Source organism: Lissotriton helveticus, chromosome 6 (genome assembly GCF_964261635.1).
Source record: "Lissotriton helveticus chromosome 6, aLisHel1.1, whole genome shotgun sequence".
Classification (NCBI taxonomy): Eukaryota; Metazoa; Chordata; class Amphibia; order Caudata; family Salamandridae; genus Lissotriton; species Lissotriton helveticus.
In genome coordinates, this window is record NC_136067.1 from 1,718,177,392 (window position 1) to 1,718,195,100 (window position 17,709).

General features: G+C 53.1%; 1 protein-coding gene across 1 annotated transcript in view; it reads left to right on the top strand.

Annotated features, from left to right (window-relative positions):
• The first annotated feature begins 15,984 nt into the window (after positions 1 to 15,984).
• PROKR1 (prokineticin receptor 1) overlaps positions 15,985 to 17,709 on the top strand; it is a 275,054-nt gene continuing 273,329 nt past the window's right edge. Inside the window, exon 1 of the mRNA XM_078647092.1 lies at positions 15,985 to 16,116. The gene's annotated coding sequence lies outside the window, so the exon portion shown is untranslated. The remainder of the gene's footprint in view (positions 16,117 to 17,709) is intronic.

Below are 17,709 nucleotides of genomic sequence, written 5' to 3' on the forward strand. Positions count from 1 at the left end.
CCTTATGAGATATTGGAGAAGACGGGCAAGGCCACTTACCTAGTGGACCTTAAAACCCCCAGGCAGCCCCACAGGGTGCTACACGCCAACCGTCTCAAACCCCACCATGAGAGGTCTGAGCTTACCTTACTGATGGTAACTGATGGGGCCGAGGAAGAGGAAAGTGAACCTCTCCCGGACCTCTTTGCTTCCAAAGAGAAGGATGGATCGGTGGAGGGAGTGGTCCTCTCCCCATCCTTGACTCCTGAGCAACAGAGGGACTGCCGCCAGGTCCTGGGGCAGTTCTCCTCAGTGTTCTCCCTTATCCCTGGGATTACCCACCTGTGTACCCATGATGTGGACACAGGAGACAGCCCCCCTGTCAAGTCCAAGTCTTACAGATTGTCAGATAAGGTGAAGGCCAGCATCCAGAGTGAGGTCACTAAGATGCTGGAGTTGGGCGTGATAGAGCCCTCCAACAGCCCTTGGTCCAGTCCGGTGGTTCTGGTACCAAAAGCTGCCCCACCGGGCACCACACCAGAACTTAGGTTCTATGTGGATTACAGGGGACTGAACTCTGTGACCAAGACTGACGCTCATCCTATCCCGAGGGCGGATGAGCTCATTGACAGGCTGGGGGCTGCCCGATACCTGAGTACCTTTGACCTCATGTCAGGGTACTGGCAGATCGCCCTAACAGATGGAGCGAAAGAGAGGTCCACCTTTTCCACCCCAGAGGGCCACTACCAGTTTAGAGTGATGCCCTTTGGACTGAAAAACGCTCCTGCCACCTTCCAGCGGCTGGTGAACCGGGTCCTCTCCGGTTTAGAGGCCTTCTCTGCTGCCTACCTGGATGACATAGCTGTCTTCAGTAGCAGCTGGGAGGACCATTTGGGTCACCTCCAGGAAGTGCTTCAGGCTCTGCAGCAGGCAGGCCTGACTATCAAAGCTAGCAAATGCCAGATAGGGCAGGGTTCGGTAGTCTACCTAGGGCACTTGGTAGGCGGGGGCAAGGTGCAGCCCCTACAGGCCAAGATAGAAACCATCCTGGCCTGGGAGCCTCCCAAAACACACTCTGAGGTCAGGGCGTTCCTGGGCCTCACAGGATACTACCGCAGATTTGTCAAGGGTTATGGCACTATTGTGGCCCCCTTGACTGAGCTAACCTCTAAGAAACAACCTAGAAAAGTGATCTGGACAGAGGCTTGCCAAAAAGCCTTTGACTCTCTAAAGCAGGCCATGTGCACCGCTCCTGTGCTCAGGGCCCCTGACTTCTCCAAAGAGTTCATTGTCCAAACGGACGCCTCAGAGCATGGCATAGGGGCAGTACTTTCGCAACTCAATGAGGAGGGAAGGGACCAACCAGTAGCCTTCATCTCCAGGAGGCTGCTCCCCCGAGAACAGCGGTGGAGTGCGATAGAGAGAGAAGCCTTCGCGGTGGTCTGGGCTGTGAAGAAGCTGAGGCCATATTTGTTTGGCTCCCACTTCCTGATCCAGACTGACCACCGGCCCCTCGGATGGCTCATGCAAATGAGGGGCGAGAATCCCAAATTGTTGAGGTGGTCCATTTCCCTACAGGGGATGGACTTCAGGGTGGAACACAGACCCGGAGTAGACCACGCCAATGCTGACGGTCTCTCTAGGTTTTTCCGCCTTAGTGATGAGAACTCCCTGGAGGTTGGGTAGTTCTCCCCACTTTCAGCTGGGGGGGACACGTGTTAGACCTGTCAGCCTTAGGGTGGTCTCCCCTACATTTTTGCCCTTTTTGCCTCCCATTTTTACCTTACATTTCGTTGGACTTAGGACTCTGGGCGCCTCACCACTGCTAAACAGTGCTGAGGTGCAGGTGCTCTTCCCTAAAACCTTGTGAGGCTGGCATATCTGCCACAAGCCACTGCTACCGCAGTAAGGTTTAATCCTCCATAGGCTAACATTGGGAACCTCCCCTTATGCGATAACTTCTGACAGGGACATAATAAGTCTATCATGTTTGGTCTTGTTGGACTCGGGCGGAGAACCCTTTCCAATGATATATAGGGTTTGGGCATTACTACGCTAGGGATCCCACTTTTATAAAGGGGACCTTTTCCTGCCTACACTTAGATTAGGCTGCAGACTCACCCCTCCCCTCTACATACTGATAGCCTGCCTGGGTTGGGAGGTGGGAGTGGTGATTCACACCTTCTTCCCTGGGATGAGCTGTGATGGGCTGTCCACTGTAGCCTTAAAGGCCTGTCTCTCGTCACTTTGACAGCTAGGTCAGGGAAGGCAGGGAACATACCAGAACTTCCTGTACTCTTCCAGAAGCCCGTGCCCCCAGACCCTTCCAGAGACTTCCACCACTTTCTAGCCCCATGACTGTAGAATATATAAGGGAGGGTCCTGGCCTCACATTCTTGTTACACTGCTGGACCTGGAAGAATCCCTGCTGGAGTGAGGACTGCTGCGCAAGAGGATTGCCACTGGGAAGGAGGCTGACTGCTTCAAGGAACTGCTGCCCCACAACCCGCTGAGCTGCCCTACTGTCTGCTGATCCTGCCCTGCATGGGAGACTGCAACATCACCACCAGAGTGTCTCCACAACATCCCAAAGGAACTACTTTTCTTTGAACAGCATTTTAAAGAGTCTTCAACCTTTTAAAGATTGCCTTTTTGGGACTGCACCCTTTTTAAGCTAAAGGAAACTACCTGTCCTTGGACCACAGCGTTTTAAAGACTGCCCTTTGGAACAGCAACAACACTCTCAAGATTTGCCCTGCAACGCTGTGCCTGCCCTCAGCACTGCTTGCCCCGTGATCCTCCCGAGGGCTCTGTGATTGCCTCTGCTTCTGGCGCAAGCCGACTGAATCTGGCCCTGAGGTCACCGCCACTGGGACCGGAGTGCGCTGTGTAGCGCTGAGAAGCGAAGCGCTGTGTGGCAGGAGGCTCCGTCGTTGCCCAGGACTTGGAGGCACTGTTAAGCGCTGTGCTAAAGGAGCGCTGTGTGGCTGTGACCCCCACCCGTGCAGCGCCTGCTGAGCCCAAGGCCCCAGCGGGAGAAGAGCCTCGAACCCGCGCCCGCAACCACCACCCCAGGTAACGCCTCAGTGCAACCAGGCTGCTGCGAGGGGGCAGGGTGCGGGTTGGCCGGGTAGCTGGAGTGTGAGCTTTGTGCTTGGCTGGGAACCGTCCTTCACTGACTGGCCTACGGGGCACATTTTACTTGGTAATTGGCACTTGGGCATTTTTTAGCATTACCAGCAGCACCTGGGCAGCCGCACTTCCTACGCTGGGAGCATCATTTCTATGAGAGTCACACTTATTACGCTACAAGGGAACTTTGGCCTAAGAACCTTCCCCCAGTGAATTTTGACCATAGGAACCTACCTCAAGTGAACTTTTGCAATCCAAGGACACTGTGAGAAAGACATTACCAGCAGGAGCCCTTGGCACACATGAGCTTTTGGTGATTTGATCAGGCCTGGGAACTGGATTCATTCTTTTTGATTATTGATCTTGCTTGGAAACTGGAATCCTTTTTATTATTGATCAGGCCTGGGAACTTGATTCATTCTTTTTGATTATTGATCTTGCTTGGAAACTGGAATCCTTTTTATTATTGATCTTGCCTGGAGCTGGATTTACCTGCTTTTGGTTCTCGCCTAATTTTTAGATAAAGAAATTCTTATTCTTATACAAAACTGGTGTGGTGTTCCTTTTGTGAGTGTTTTTACTGTGTCATCGCCGTTGTGTGTTGCACAAATACTTTACACATTGCCTTTGTAGTTACGCCTTTGCTGCTCTGCGCCAAGCTACCAGGTCGGAAGAGGTGGTCCCTACTTGGACTAGGGTGTATACCCCTGCCAACTAGAGACCCCGGTTCTAACAGCATGGCACACAGGCAGTGTGTCATGTCAAATCTGTTGTTTTGTCTGCATCAGGCTATGCATGTTGCTGTGGCTGTCTACAGGGCCTAGGTGAGGTGTTCCAAGGGGACCCTCTCAAATCCCAATTCCCTAGATACCCTACTGTCATGATTTGCTCTCGATCCCTCCACCAGGAGGCCTACTTGTGGGACTTTCCACTGTTATAATAAGCTGGTGGACCCTGCCCTTCATGCACATACTGACTTCCAGCCATTTGGACTTTACCTGGAAATGGCAATCTATTCCCAATCCATGCTGGGTTTTGTGGAAGCCAGACTGCTCATGCCTGAAACTCCATTACCTAGAATTCCCTGCTCACTGCTCCGTCTCCACATCTGCAGGCCAAGGATGGGTGGAGGAATCCAGTTCACCAGTGGCTGGCTGCTGCTAGACTGCTCACACCTGATGCATGTGATTACTGAGAGCGCTATTAAGCCCCAGCTCCCTTTAGTCAAGCGTTGGTCATTGTAGCTGTGAAAAGGTGAGACCGACTCCTGTTTCCAGTGCTTCCTGAGCCTTATTTATTCCTTGTTCCTGAACAGCAGCAGTTTCTCTTCTTCTTGAACTAGCACTGTCTGCAGTGCTACCTTGATTCCTGAGCTTTATTTATTCCTTGTTCCTGACCTGCAGCAGTTTCCCTTGTTCCTGAACCAGCACTGCCTGCAATGCTACCTTGATGGATGTATGACGTTACAATGCATGCTTTTACATCGCATGCCTTTACAACGCGGTTTTTACATCGCATACCATTACAACGCATAGCGCTTTTGGGTGTTGGATAGTGAATAGTTTAATTTACTATTCCAACTCCAGTCCCCGTGGACACTAGGGAAGGTTATTGGATAGTAAATTAACCTATTCCCTATCCTAGAGCGCCCCCAGCGCAATGTGTTGTAATAGTTTGCGTTGTAATGACCGCGTTGTAATGGTAGTGCGTTGTAAAAGTTTTGTTGTAAGTGATGTTTCCCTACCTGGATTCTTGAGCTTTTGCTAAATTATTGTTCTTGCTCCAGTACAACAAATACACAAAAGAGGGTCCCTGAAATCTCAATGGGGAGGAAGAGAGCAGGGAAATAAATAAAAGCAAAATACACCCTCTGCTGGGGATCCGCACTGCACCATACGCGCCGTTTTCTTTGAGTCGCATCAAGAACTTCACCCTCGGGAGGATGACGTCTAATCCATAGGCCTTGTTCCAGATAGTTTTGGCGATCCTTTCCTCTTTTATATCTCACTTTGGGGATTGCTACACACAGAGCATCTATCACCGGTTTTCCTTTTATGAATGTTCCATGGTTCGTTCCAATTTGCTGTGAAAGTGGATCATAGCTTCTCCATTCTGGCACGATTCCCATTGCCCCTGACTTGCTTCTATAATTGATGATGATTAATCCTGTAGTGCATGGACATCTGCAGATTTTTCTTACAGGAAGACGTAATCAGGTTTCAATTCTTTGAGATCTGCAAATTTAACTTGTTGTGAGCCCTTATACCACATATCCGGTGGTTGCTCTACGGTTCATTGGTGGCCCCACATATTTGAAAGTATGCTTTTTCCTTGAAGAAGGAACTGTATATTGTTTTTTGTGCTCCGAAACGCTCGTCTGCGTTTTTGTTAGTTTGGTAATTTTTTGTAGTCCTCTTTTGTATTGTCATTGTATTTTATTATTGGATTATATTATTTTTTGTGTTTTATGTTTGATGATTCGTGAATATTGGTCTTTTGTAGTATATATAATGTTTCTTATTATACCTGATCTGTTTAATTATGGGCCTCTGTTGGTTGCTATTTAAAAAAAATGACTGAGAAATGCAAACAACCATTTTAAATGTTACTTGTATATTTGCTACTGTTTTGATATCAATAAAATATGAATAAATAATATGGTTTGATTGTCTTAGTCTGTGGGACAACTATATGTATACTATGGATGTACCATCAATAATGTTATAGGTAGTGGAGGAAGATTTTGTATTTTGCTCTTGCTCCCGCACAGCCTTCAGTGCTACTTTGTTTTCTTGACTCCTGATTCAGCACTATTCTAGTATATCCCTGTAGCCATCCCTTCTATATATAATTTTCCAGTCACTGCCTTTCTCCCCATTTCCTTGGTTCCCACTCCTAGTTTGCTGTCTTTCTATTCTGCTCTCTTGCTTCTGCTACCTTGTATGTTTGTTACCCGCTTTCTGCCAAGTGTGCCCTGTGATTTCCTTCTTTTCCTATTAAGCACTCCTCCTTGCTAGCTCCTTGTCTTCTGTGCTTGTGTTTAGTTCTACCCCCTTGCTGTTACTGCCTGTTTGATCACCTGGATCCGTGGGCACAGCTGACTACCTAGGTGTTGTTTCTTGTTGACTATGAGTATAGTCTTTGAGGTACATTTATAACATCAACGTAAGTATAAGCTCCACAGACCTTGCCTTTGCATGCATATCCTATATGTGGGTATTTTCAGTCACACTCCCCTTTATTGTTAATGTTGGTTCATATATATGTCTTGCACATTCATCCTGAGTGTAGTTATTCTGAATGCTAAATCACCTCTTGAATGCCTATCCTTTCTGAGTCTGAGCCATCATGTTCCTTCGTGCAGGCTTCCCCTTTGGATCTCTTTTCTCCTCTGACTTCCTGTATGATCCTGGGCTGCGCGGTGCTCCTCTTTCTGTGTACATTTTTTACCCAGTTCCCAGTCCTTGCCCAAGTCCCTGACTGTGCCCCAGACAGTCCCTGACACCTGCTGCCTTGCATAAAGGTCATCCACAGACAAGGGGCTTCTGGTGTGCCAGCCACAGGGAGAAGTGTTCATAGTCTAGGTTTGCGAAAGGCTCAAAATCGGCAGTGATGGTGTTCTTGAGAGTCGTGTACACGCGGGAAGGGCTGCTTCCACTATGATTTTAGTGATTTTGTGTACATCAGCCCTTCCCCGGGGAAGAAGGAGTAGCTATTTCCTCTCTGCCGCCTACTGCTGGAAAGTAGGTCTTCGGGGTGGGGGGGGGCAGCAGCTGGACACACAGAAACACCTGTCCTTGTCGCCAATGTCTGTTGGGTCCAGGATACTGACAACCGAATTGTAGGCTCGTCGACTGATCATGCCTAGTGCGTCGCCAGCCTATATCGCGCAATAACAACTCCACGCATCAGTTAGCGTAAAAGGCCATTTATTAGGACAGGCATGACATTCAGAAATAAACATAACATCATTAACTTGAACAATCCCCCCAACATCCTGCCATTCACCCCATCATCCACTCACGTGCTCCACCAGCCACTCCCAATTCACACCACGACCTCTTTGCATCTCATTCACTTCCCCCTTTCACTTTCCAACTCCACCGTCATCTCCATCCATCGCACTCCCGTCTACCACTCCCCCATCCTGCACCTGTAACCCCCTCCCTGAAAGGGTGATTCTGCCCGTCATGGACTCCCCACCCCTCCCAGTTCCCGTCAACGCCCCTATCTTGCCATCCTGTCCTAAACTGGCATGTCGCCCAACTGAGCAACTTCAACAAAAACGCCCCACGTCCCCCTTTTCAGCTGTGTAGGGTGGGTGGGTGGTAAAACTAACTTCTTTCCCTGAGACAACGGGAACAGGAAGAGGAAGTCCTTCCCCTCCTGTCCCCCTAAATAGCCTCCTAAACCCCTCCCACCCCCTAACCTAATCCCCTACCTAACTTCCTGCCTGTCCCTCTCGCGCGAATACCCCGGGGAAAAGACTGGTCTGCCGACCTGCTTTCCCCCGGGGGCCGCATCGCTCAATAACCACTCCATGCATCAGTTAGCGTAAAAGGCCATTTATTAGGACAGGCATGACATTCAGAAATAAACATAACATCATTAACTTAAACAATCCCCCAACATCCTGCCATTCACCCCATCATCCACTCACGTGCTCCACCAGCCACTCCCAATTCACACCACGACCTCTTTGCATCTCATTCACTTCCCCCTTTCACTTTCCAACTCCTCCGTCATCTCCATCCATCGCACTCCCGTCTACCACTCCCCCATCCTGCACCTGTAACCCCCTCCCTGAAAGGGTGATCTGCGCATCATGGACTCCCCACCCCTCCCAGTTCCCGCCACCCAGGGAACCCCCGGAGGGCGGTTACCTGCCCCACCAAGCGTGCACCTTTCGAACTCAGACTCTCGTACACCAGATCGACTCATTCCAAAGACAACTAATCAGATCCCGCAGCTCCATCAGGTAAAATGCATTTCCCATGTGAGAAAGGTGCACGCCGTCATCTCGGAAAAGAAGTGGCTGCACCAGCTGACGCCGACATGAGCCAGCACTTTGATACCCCTATCTGCGCAGAAGAGTCTCATGGACCTGTTCAGTTTCCTGCGGGCCCTTTCCACAGCCGCAGGCTTGAGTGCACCCCTCCAAATCCGTCGTGGAACAAACTCAGTCCACACAATACAGGCGCCAGCCAGATTGCGTTGCATCGCCTCCAAATCCCTCTACATCAAATGCAATAGTGACACCCCTGATTGCTTCACCAAGTCGTTCTCCCCCAGGTGGATGATGAGCATGTCCGGGCAGCCCAGTTGCGACACTTTCTTTGTTAGCTATGGTAAAAGTTCTCCCCAACGCATTCCGCTCTCACCCCACCATTGTACTTCGTGATGGTTGCTCCTCAGGCCCAGGTTACGGCCGTACACGTGCCTGGCAGCGTATTTCTCCCCCCAGTGCAGAAAAGAGTGCCCAATGACCCAGGTGACCGTCTTGGCCCCCGGTCCACGAACACAACCTACGAAGAGAAAGAGATTAGTACCCCAGCATAACAAGAAAAACAACAACAATCTGTGCAGCCGGCCAAGCAGCACGCCCCACCCCATCAATTACGCACGTAACGCTCACAGCACCGCGACCGCCACCGACTAATCCTCCGGATCTCCTCCCACGACCAACCCAAGCCCGCCGCAGCAGTGGCTGCCCCAATCCGAAACGAATGCGTGCCAAACCGCGCCGGATCCCTGCCCAGCCTCCGCAAAGCCATCCGCAGAACCGCCAGCAACTGAGATGACGTCAAGCGCGTCCGCGACACGTGCACAAAAATCTCCCCTTCCAACCTCCGCACTCGACCACAAAACCCCAGCCATTCTCGCACCGGGCACACACCCACACACCCACTCTCCGACAGCCATACCCATTTGCCCCGACCCATCTGGTCTGTCTTGGAACGCCCCAACCATATGCCCAAGCGAACCCCATCCACACGCACATCCTCGAACATCCGACCCAGCGCCCTTCGTGTCCCCAACATCTCCAACACCCGAAATGCCCCAAAAAACATCCAAATCATGCACAGGCGAAACAGCGCCAACTCTTCCCCGTCATAACAACAGAAATGTAACTCCCTGAGGACCTCCTCCAACAATTCAAACATGACCACCTCATGTGGCAATCCCCCCCACCCATTTCCGCCCTCACCCGTCCCCAACCCTTCAACATTCGACTCAGCAGATCCGTCCTAGCCGGATCAAAACCCAAATACACCATGCTGTAGAAAGAAACTCCCGCCAATTTGCCAGCAATCGTCGTCTGCGACAGCCCTTTATCCATGCAGTCCAACACAAATTGCACCACCCCTCGCTCACACACTTCTCTGGGCAACCTTCCCACTCCCATTTCCCCCCCCCACAAAGGACCCAAACTCAGCCCATGCCAATCTGTATGCCTGCCTAGTGGACTCCGCTATCGACCTCTCAACCAACCCAACCACTCTCACTCCCCCCAGGCCCAGATACCCTCCGGCACCTTGGTCTTGCAAGCTTCCGCTCCCGGCGCCAGCTCCCTGAAGCGCTGCCACTGCGAACGAGATAACGCATCCGCAATTTCGTTACTCACGCCAGGCACATGTTGCGCGCGAAACAGCACATTGAAACGCAGACACAGCAGCATGAAACTTCGCAGGAAGGCGCAGCGCTCGCAGGTCCCTTGCCTTTTGGTTGTTCACCAAGTCCACTACAGTCATATTGTCCACAGGAAACAACACTGACCTGTTCCTGAACTCCGGGCCCCAGACCAACAGCGCGACCAACAAGGGGAAAAACTCCAAAAACGCAATGCTCCTGCCCTGGCGCAGCCAATGAGCTGGCCACTGCTCCGCACACCATCGGCCGTCCCAGAAGATTCCAAAGCCAGCTGCACCCGTCCCGTCCGAGTAGAGTTGAACCTGCCACACCATCCTGTCACGCGCAAAATCCAAGGACACACCATTGAAATCCTCCAGGATAACCAGCCACACTCGCAAGTCCGACCGGACCCCCAGCGTGATCCTGATCCTGTGGTGTGGGAGGGCCGCCCCCGACATGGCCATGCCGAGCCGCCTGCAGAACGTTCTCACAGCCCTCACAACCCTGCACGCAAAGGTCAACAACCCCAACAAGCGCTGCACAGACCTCAACTCAAGCTTCCGGACCACGATCACACCTCTCAAAGCGTCCTGCATCTCTGCCACCTTCCGTACCGGTAAACGCGCCTGCAAAGCCACCGAATCCAACTCAATCCCAAGGAAGGTCAGGCAACAATTAGGCCCCTCAGTCTTCTCTGGCGCCAACAGCACCCCAAAATCCTGCGCCAACAACTGAAACTGCTGCAAAGCCACTCCACAAGCGCCAGAGCGACCCGCGCCCACAAGCAGAAAGTCATCCAAATAGTGGGACACCAGCCGGTGTCCACTGCGGTCCACAAAGGCCCACTGCAAAAAGGAGCTGAAAGTCTCGAAAAGCACGCAGGAAATCGCACAACCCATCGGCAGAACAATGTCCACGAAGATGGACCCTTCAAACTGCATGCCCAATAGGGGGAAATCCGCCGGATGAATGGGGAGAAGGCGAAAGGCCGACTTGATGTCACACTTGGCCAACTCAGCCCCCCTCCCACAGGACCTCACCAAACCTATGGCATCATACACCAACGCATACAGCACTCTGGAGTCCTCCTCTGCAATAAAATCATTCACAGACCCTCCTTCCGGCCAGGACAAGTGATGAATTAAACGAAACTCCCCAGGCTCTTTTTTGGGCACCACCCCAAGAGGGGAAACAATGAGATCCGCCATCGGCCAATCTGCAAAGGGACCCGCGATCCTGCCCTCCGAAACCTCCTTCACCAATTTACACGCCACCACCTCCGGCAACTCCTTGGCGGACCGCAAGTTCTCAGCCCAACGTCTCTCCCTCGGCCCCTGATATCCAATCCGAAAACCTTCCATGAAACCCCAATACAAACGCAACGCCGCTTCCTTATCAGGGTACCGGGAGAGCCATGGACACATGGCCTCCACCTTAACCGGAGTATGGGCCCTTCGGCCCAGGCTGCCCCCTACCCTTGGCAAGTTTCCACTGCTCTGACGGCGAAGCCAACGTGAGGCACTGAGTGACTGCGTGCCGCCCTCCGCACTTTGAACACTAATGCTTGAACTTACAAGAGGGGCGGTTGCAGAAACCTTTATTGAACCCCCAACAGGCCCCTGAAGACACTGGTTTGTACTGTTGTCCCGCTGCCCCTGACCACACAGCCTGGTTCCCCAGACCACCTGACCCTCCGTGACTACCCGCCCCAGACTGGGCGGGGCGCGACTGAAAAGACCGATAAGTAACCGGGAGACCGCTAGCCGTATGAGTGGAAGCCGCCGCCTGCGTCGAAGACATCCATTGAATCCAGAGCCCCTGGTCCACCTCCCCCCACGGCTTGTCCGGATTAACGCTGACCCTGGCCCTAAACTCCTCGTCGTAGCTCAGTCAAGCAAAACCCCCGAAATGCAGCTGCGCCTTCCTGATCAAGTCCATATACTTGAACAGAGCTATCGCCCGATCCCCGTGCTTCTCGCAATAGATACTTGCGTAAATCAAGAAGGCCGACGTCCAATTCTCCATCGTTACCGGCACCCTCGGCCGCCTGGTCAACTCCCACTCCTCCTCCTTAGACCCTTCCTTCGCCTGAATCTCTCTATGCAGCAGCTTAAACACATCCACATATTCATGCCTCCAAATCTTCCCCCTCGTCTTTTCGGACAAATGAGAACCTAGGGGCATCGCCAACCCCATGTATGGCAATTTCTTCCGGAGCTTCTCAACTTCATCCTCCTTAGCCCCCAAGTCCTCCACTTTGTCAGTCTGCGCACTGGCCGTCGTGACCTGCTTCCCCCATCAGCCGCCACCGGCTCCACCCCAACAGAGGACCCCGTCCTCACAGACCCATCCCCCACCCCCACCGACCGGCAGGGCTTCTTCCTCCCCCCGGCCCCCCCTCTGTCCAGGCGTCCCACCAAGCGCCCTCACCTGACAAGGTTGCAGGAGCGTCCATCTCCCGTCGCCGTGCGGCCGCCGGCTTCATGATCCCTCTGCTGGCCCGACTGGCGCCATCCCGTGCCTCCTGAGAAATACCAACCGTGGCAGGTGCCACCCTAGCCTTGCCCACAGTCACAGGCTCACGCAACTCACCCTCCTCCAAGTCATCCTCCTCATCCTCATAATCCAACCACTCATCCTGAACATCCAGCGGCACCACTTCCGTCACCACTCTCTTAGCACCCTTCCCTTTCACTCCAGGCATAAACTCGCACTCCAACATCGCCGGTGCCCGCTCCCTCGAAGGAGGGCAGGCCACCGCGGACCCCCCTGCTTCTTCATCCCGACGTTTGGAGGCCGTATTACGCCCCGACGGCCCACCCCGGTCTCTGCCAGCTGTCCCTGCTGTCTTGCTCCCACCCCCGACCCCCCGAGCCGTATGCGCTCGGGGAGGTCCCGGTGCCAACAGGTCTCTGATCCATCAAGGCAGTCCCTGAACCTTCCACCCAGACCCACTGCCCTTGGGCCCCAGGGGCCCCCCTGCCTCTACCTCCAGTTGACCCCCTGCCACGCGCAGGCGCCCGGGCCCCTTCGCCCTTGGGCACCCCACCCGCCTTCGCCTCCCTGGCGTCGCATAAGCGCTGCCACTCCCTCTCATATTCGGCAATGTCGCGACGTTGATCGCGGGCCCTCTCTTCCTTGGTCATGTGCTCCCACCTGTCGTACATGGAAGACCGCTCGGACACCCCCAAGCCTCCCTTCCCGAGCGCGGGTGCCGCAGCACTCCCCACCGCCTGCCCTGCCCCGCTCTGCTGCTGCGCCTTCAGAGGGCCTTTGCCCTTGGAACCCTGCGGCTCAACAACCCCCTTCCGGCCCCCCGAAAGGTCGACCGGCTGCTCCAGGACGGTGAACCCCTCCTCCCCCCAGACTCCCCCCCAGACAGCGTGAGGGCAAAATCCTCTCCAGCCGCCACCTCCCACTCACCCAGGTCCTCACCCCCACTGCTCTCGCTGCTCTCATCATAGACCACCAGCTGGCCCAAGCTCCCCGACCCCCCGGCATGTAATGCCAGGGAAGGCTGGCCCTTGCGCCCTGCCCCATCGGCCCCTCCCTCCTCTCCGGGCACCGCGTCCCCGACCTCAATCTTGGCCGGGAGGCTCAACCGCCTCCCCCCTTTCTTGGGCGCCACCTGCTGCTTCTTACCCTTCCCCTTCTTGGGCACACCCACCCGAGCCCCAGCGGGCTCGTCCATGCACGCTGCGACAACAGCAGCAACCCCCGCCGACGCTGACCTAGGCGTGCGGGTCATCCCGACCCACGCCTGGTCCAGGACACCGGGCTGGAGGAGGTCCGTCCTCCCAGCCCGGCCAAGCACAAGGAGCGCAGCCCTTACTGCCTCCGCATCAGGCGTTGCCATGATGATTCTAGAGCTCCCGGTCCCTCCGCGAGATGCGTGAGGTTTGGCACACTCTATCACATCCCGTCCCCGAGATGCGTGAGATTCGGCACCCTCGGCCCGTCCGCGAGATGCGTGAGCTTTGGCACCTTTGCTCGCCGCACCGGAACACCAGGGACAACGCGCTAGAAATCAAACCAAATAACACCCCGCCTACCTAACCACCGATGAAAACAGCGTAAGCGTCGCTCTGGGGCACCAGTGGCGACGTCCTAAACCCTAGAAATCACCCTCCGCCTACCTAACAACTGCTCCGCTCCTAAAACTAACTTCTTTCCCTGAGGCACCGGGGACAGGAAGAGGAAGTCCTTCCCCTCCTGTCCCCCTAAATAGCCTCCTAAACCCTCTCTTCCTTGGTCATGTGCTCCCACCTGTCGTACATGGAAGACCGCTCGGACACCCCCAAGCCTCCCTTCCCGAGCGCGGGTGCCGCAGCACTCCCCACCGCCTGCCCTGCCCCGCTCTGCTGCTGCGCCTTCAGAGGGCCTTTGCCCTTGGAACCCTGCGGCTCAACAACCCCCTTCCGGCCCCCCGAAAGGTCGACCGGCTGCTCCAGGACGGTGAACCCAGACTCCCCCCAGACTCCCCCCCAGACAGCGTGAGGGCAAAATCCTCTCCAGCCGCCACCTCCCACTCACCCAGGTCCTCACCCCCACTGCTCTCGCTGCTCTCATCATAGACCACCAGCTGGCCCAAGCTCCCCGACCCCCCGGCATGTAATGCCAGGGAAGGCTGGCCCTTGCGCCCTGCCCCATCGGCCCCTCCCTCCTCTCCGGGCACCGCGTCCCCGACCTCAATCTTGGCCGGGAGGCTCAACCGCCTCCCCCCTTTCTTGGGCGCCACCTGCTGCTTCTTACCCTTCCCCTTCTTGGGCACACCCACCCGAGCCCCAGCGGGCTCGTCCATGCACGCTGCGACAACAGCAGCAACCCCCGCCGACGCTGACCTAGGCGTGCGGGTCATCCCGACCCACGCCTGGTCCAGGACACCGGGCTGGAGGAGGTCCGTCCTCCCAGCCCGGCCAAGCACAAGGAGCGCAGCCCTTACTGCCTCCGCATCAGGCGTTGCCATGATGATTCTAGAGCTCCCGGTCCCTCCGCGAGATGCGTGAGGTTTGGCACACTCTATCACATCCCGTCCCCGAGATGCGTGAGATTCGGCACCCTCGGCCCGTCCAGGAGATGCGTGAGCTTTGGCACCTTTGCTCGCCGCACCGGAACACCAGGGACAACGCGCTAGAAATCAAACCAAATAACACCCCGCCTACCTAACCGCCGATGAAAACAGCGTAAGCGTCGCTCTGGGGCACCAGTGGCGACGTCCTAAACCCTAGAAATCACCCTCCGCCTACCTAACAACTGCTCCGCTCCTAAAACTAACTTCTTTCCCTGAGGCACCGGGGACAGGAAGAGGAAGTCCTTCCCCTCCTGTCCCCCTAAATAGCCTCCTAAACCCCTCCCACCCCCTAACCTAATCCCCTACCTAACTTCCTGCCTGTCCCTCTCGTGCGAATACCCCGGGGAAAAGACTGGTCTGCCGACCTGCTTTCCCCAGGGGGCCGCATTTTCAGCTCCAAAAGTCCGGAAAGCTAGATGACGCTACGGTCTGCACGTCTGCAATGTGTAGCACAAACTATACAACTTGAGACAACCCCTCCCACATGGACACACCTATGTAACCCCGGAACACTACACAGGGTGATACTTCATTGAGTTGCTTTGAAAAAATAATATGGAAACAAATAGCACGCACATGCAAATTTTTTTTTCGCTGCATACCACTCTAAAAATAACGACAGTATATATTCCTCTCGACAGATAGTGGAAAGCAGCTTTGATATTGCTTCGTAGAGTGAGACAAAAAGAGAACACCTTATTAAGGTTCACGTGGAGAGTAAACAGGGACGGGGGAGGGTATATTCCCTTTTGTTGATCCTTTAGCACTGGGTCAAATACTGGTGGAATGTAGCCTAAAAAAATCTATTGATACTTTTCATGAATCACGCGCCTGTACAATTGAAACATTGATGTATTTGTTTATCCTACATGGAGAAGGAATTCTGTCCTGGGGTGTGTGTTCAGTTATTTTCTAACTGTACTGGGGAGTGCAGATCTTTAAAAGTGTCGGTGTTATCTTCTCTGAAAAAAAATATTTGTGCTCACAAAATACAGGCAGTTTTGTTCAACACAGCGGATCCCGTCATGCACGCACTGCTGCTAGGACATATTACTTGTAGTTCTCAAAATAGACAACAGGTGGCGATAGTCTACTCGTAGCACCAAAAAATGCTGTGATCGATCTGACGAATGGGCACTATTTTGTGTAGGTAATTATAGAGATTAAGAGGAGGCAGGAACAGGAACCGAGAGAGCACCGAATACAAGCCGCACGGCAGAGCAGCGCAAGATAGCAGCAGCTCATTCCATCTGCCGATAAGAGGGAGAAACAGAGAAACGTCCTACTGTGCAGCTCTACCGGTAAGTTCAGTTCAGAACAAGTGCATGCATTTCCACAATTATCTCTTTGTAGTAACGGACAGTTCTTGTTGGTTACTTTTTTGGGTGGTATTTTTTTTTACTTATTGCTTATTTAATATGATTTTTTGCTGTTTTTTTTATGGAGTTCAGAGTCTATTTAGGAAGGGAAGAAATTAGGTATGGAGCGCTATAAAAATAGGTATGATGATGGTGGGGATGATGATGATCAATATGCTATGTGCCTTATTTAGTACATGGACATCCCTGCTGTTAAGTCAGAGTTCGTTGGCTTCCCCGTGGGCTTTATTATTTGATTCAGGGGTACATTGTCAAAGATGTGTTCTTTGGAAATAATGTTCACTTTTTGTACCACCGCTCTCCTTGTCTCTTACAGTTTGTTCACTTTCAAAGACAGATTTGCGGCATAATATTCCGTACATATCCGAGTATCCTGTGCGTCTCCCCCCCTTCTCTCCCCTCCCAACAAAAAACACACACACACACCCCCCTGGCAATACACTTGCCGTCGGCTGCAATTATTCCGTCCATCATCTTGTGTGTTTTGCGTGATGAAACACTACTTCACTTCCAGGCAATTTCCAATCGACACGCCTTGTTGTCACCCACCGAAAGGGCACATTTTGGACAGAATTGGCTCCAAGCGTTTGTGACGCACTTTCTTCTCAAGTGTGCCAGTTTGAGGCGGGAGGAACTTTATTCTCGCGCAATAGTTCATCTATGCGCTGCAAGCGCGCTTATTCAGGCGGGACTAGTGCAGATTTCGTGGGCTTCAAACATCCTTTACTGAGAAAAACAACATTTGTAACCCTGGTAAACCCAGCTGTCTCGAGTTGCAGTGTTAAGTAGCTGTGTCTCAGACTGACACGTGCGCTTTCACACTTGACCAGTGGAAGGTGAACATGCAAAGAGGCAACCCCACAGCTTACCTTGGGTAACAGACGACATATGCAGTCAGCTGGTTGACCCACCCAAACCAGATCGCCAGGCACGTAGCTTAATCAATCACAGCATTTTTTGGGGGAGGGGTTGGTTGAATCTCAAACATCCCAACTAAAAAAGCAAGGGTCTGCAGGGTGGAAGGGTAATATGACCAAGGTTTGGGAGGGACTGTTTCCATATGGAGCAGGGTCAGTACTGGTTTACAAGAGGTGGGCCTCTGTCTAGAGTGACACAGTGGGTGAAAAACGATGCCTTGGAATGCCACTCCGAGTGATTGCAACTGGTTCGACTATTTGCATGCATTCATGCAATCACCTATTACACTCTCTCTCTCTCTATATATATATATATATATATATATATATATATATATATATATGAGATCATGACCTAAAAAATGAACAAGTTAAAACCTCTTAGTGAAATAAGAATGATGAGAAATACTGACACAGGCATAGCAGCCCTGATTCAGGGGCCCGTGACCCAACTACCAAACTAAGAATGAATTGGAGGGAAGTCACAACCCAAACACACCAGCTGAAGTTATGGCCCTGCCCTTCTCACCTGGGCCTGTTAGTTCTCCTTGGGCACTCGTTACTACGGTCACGTACAATACAACATCTGGAGTCCCTG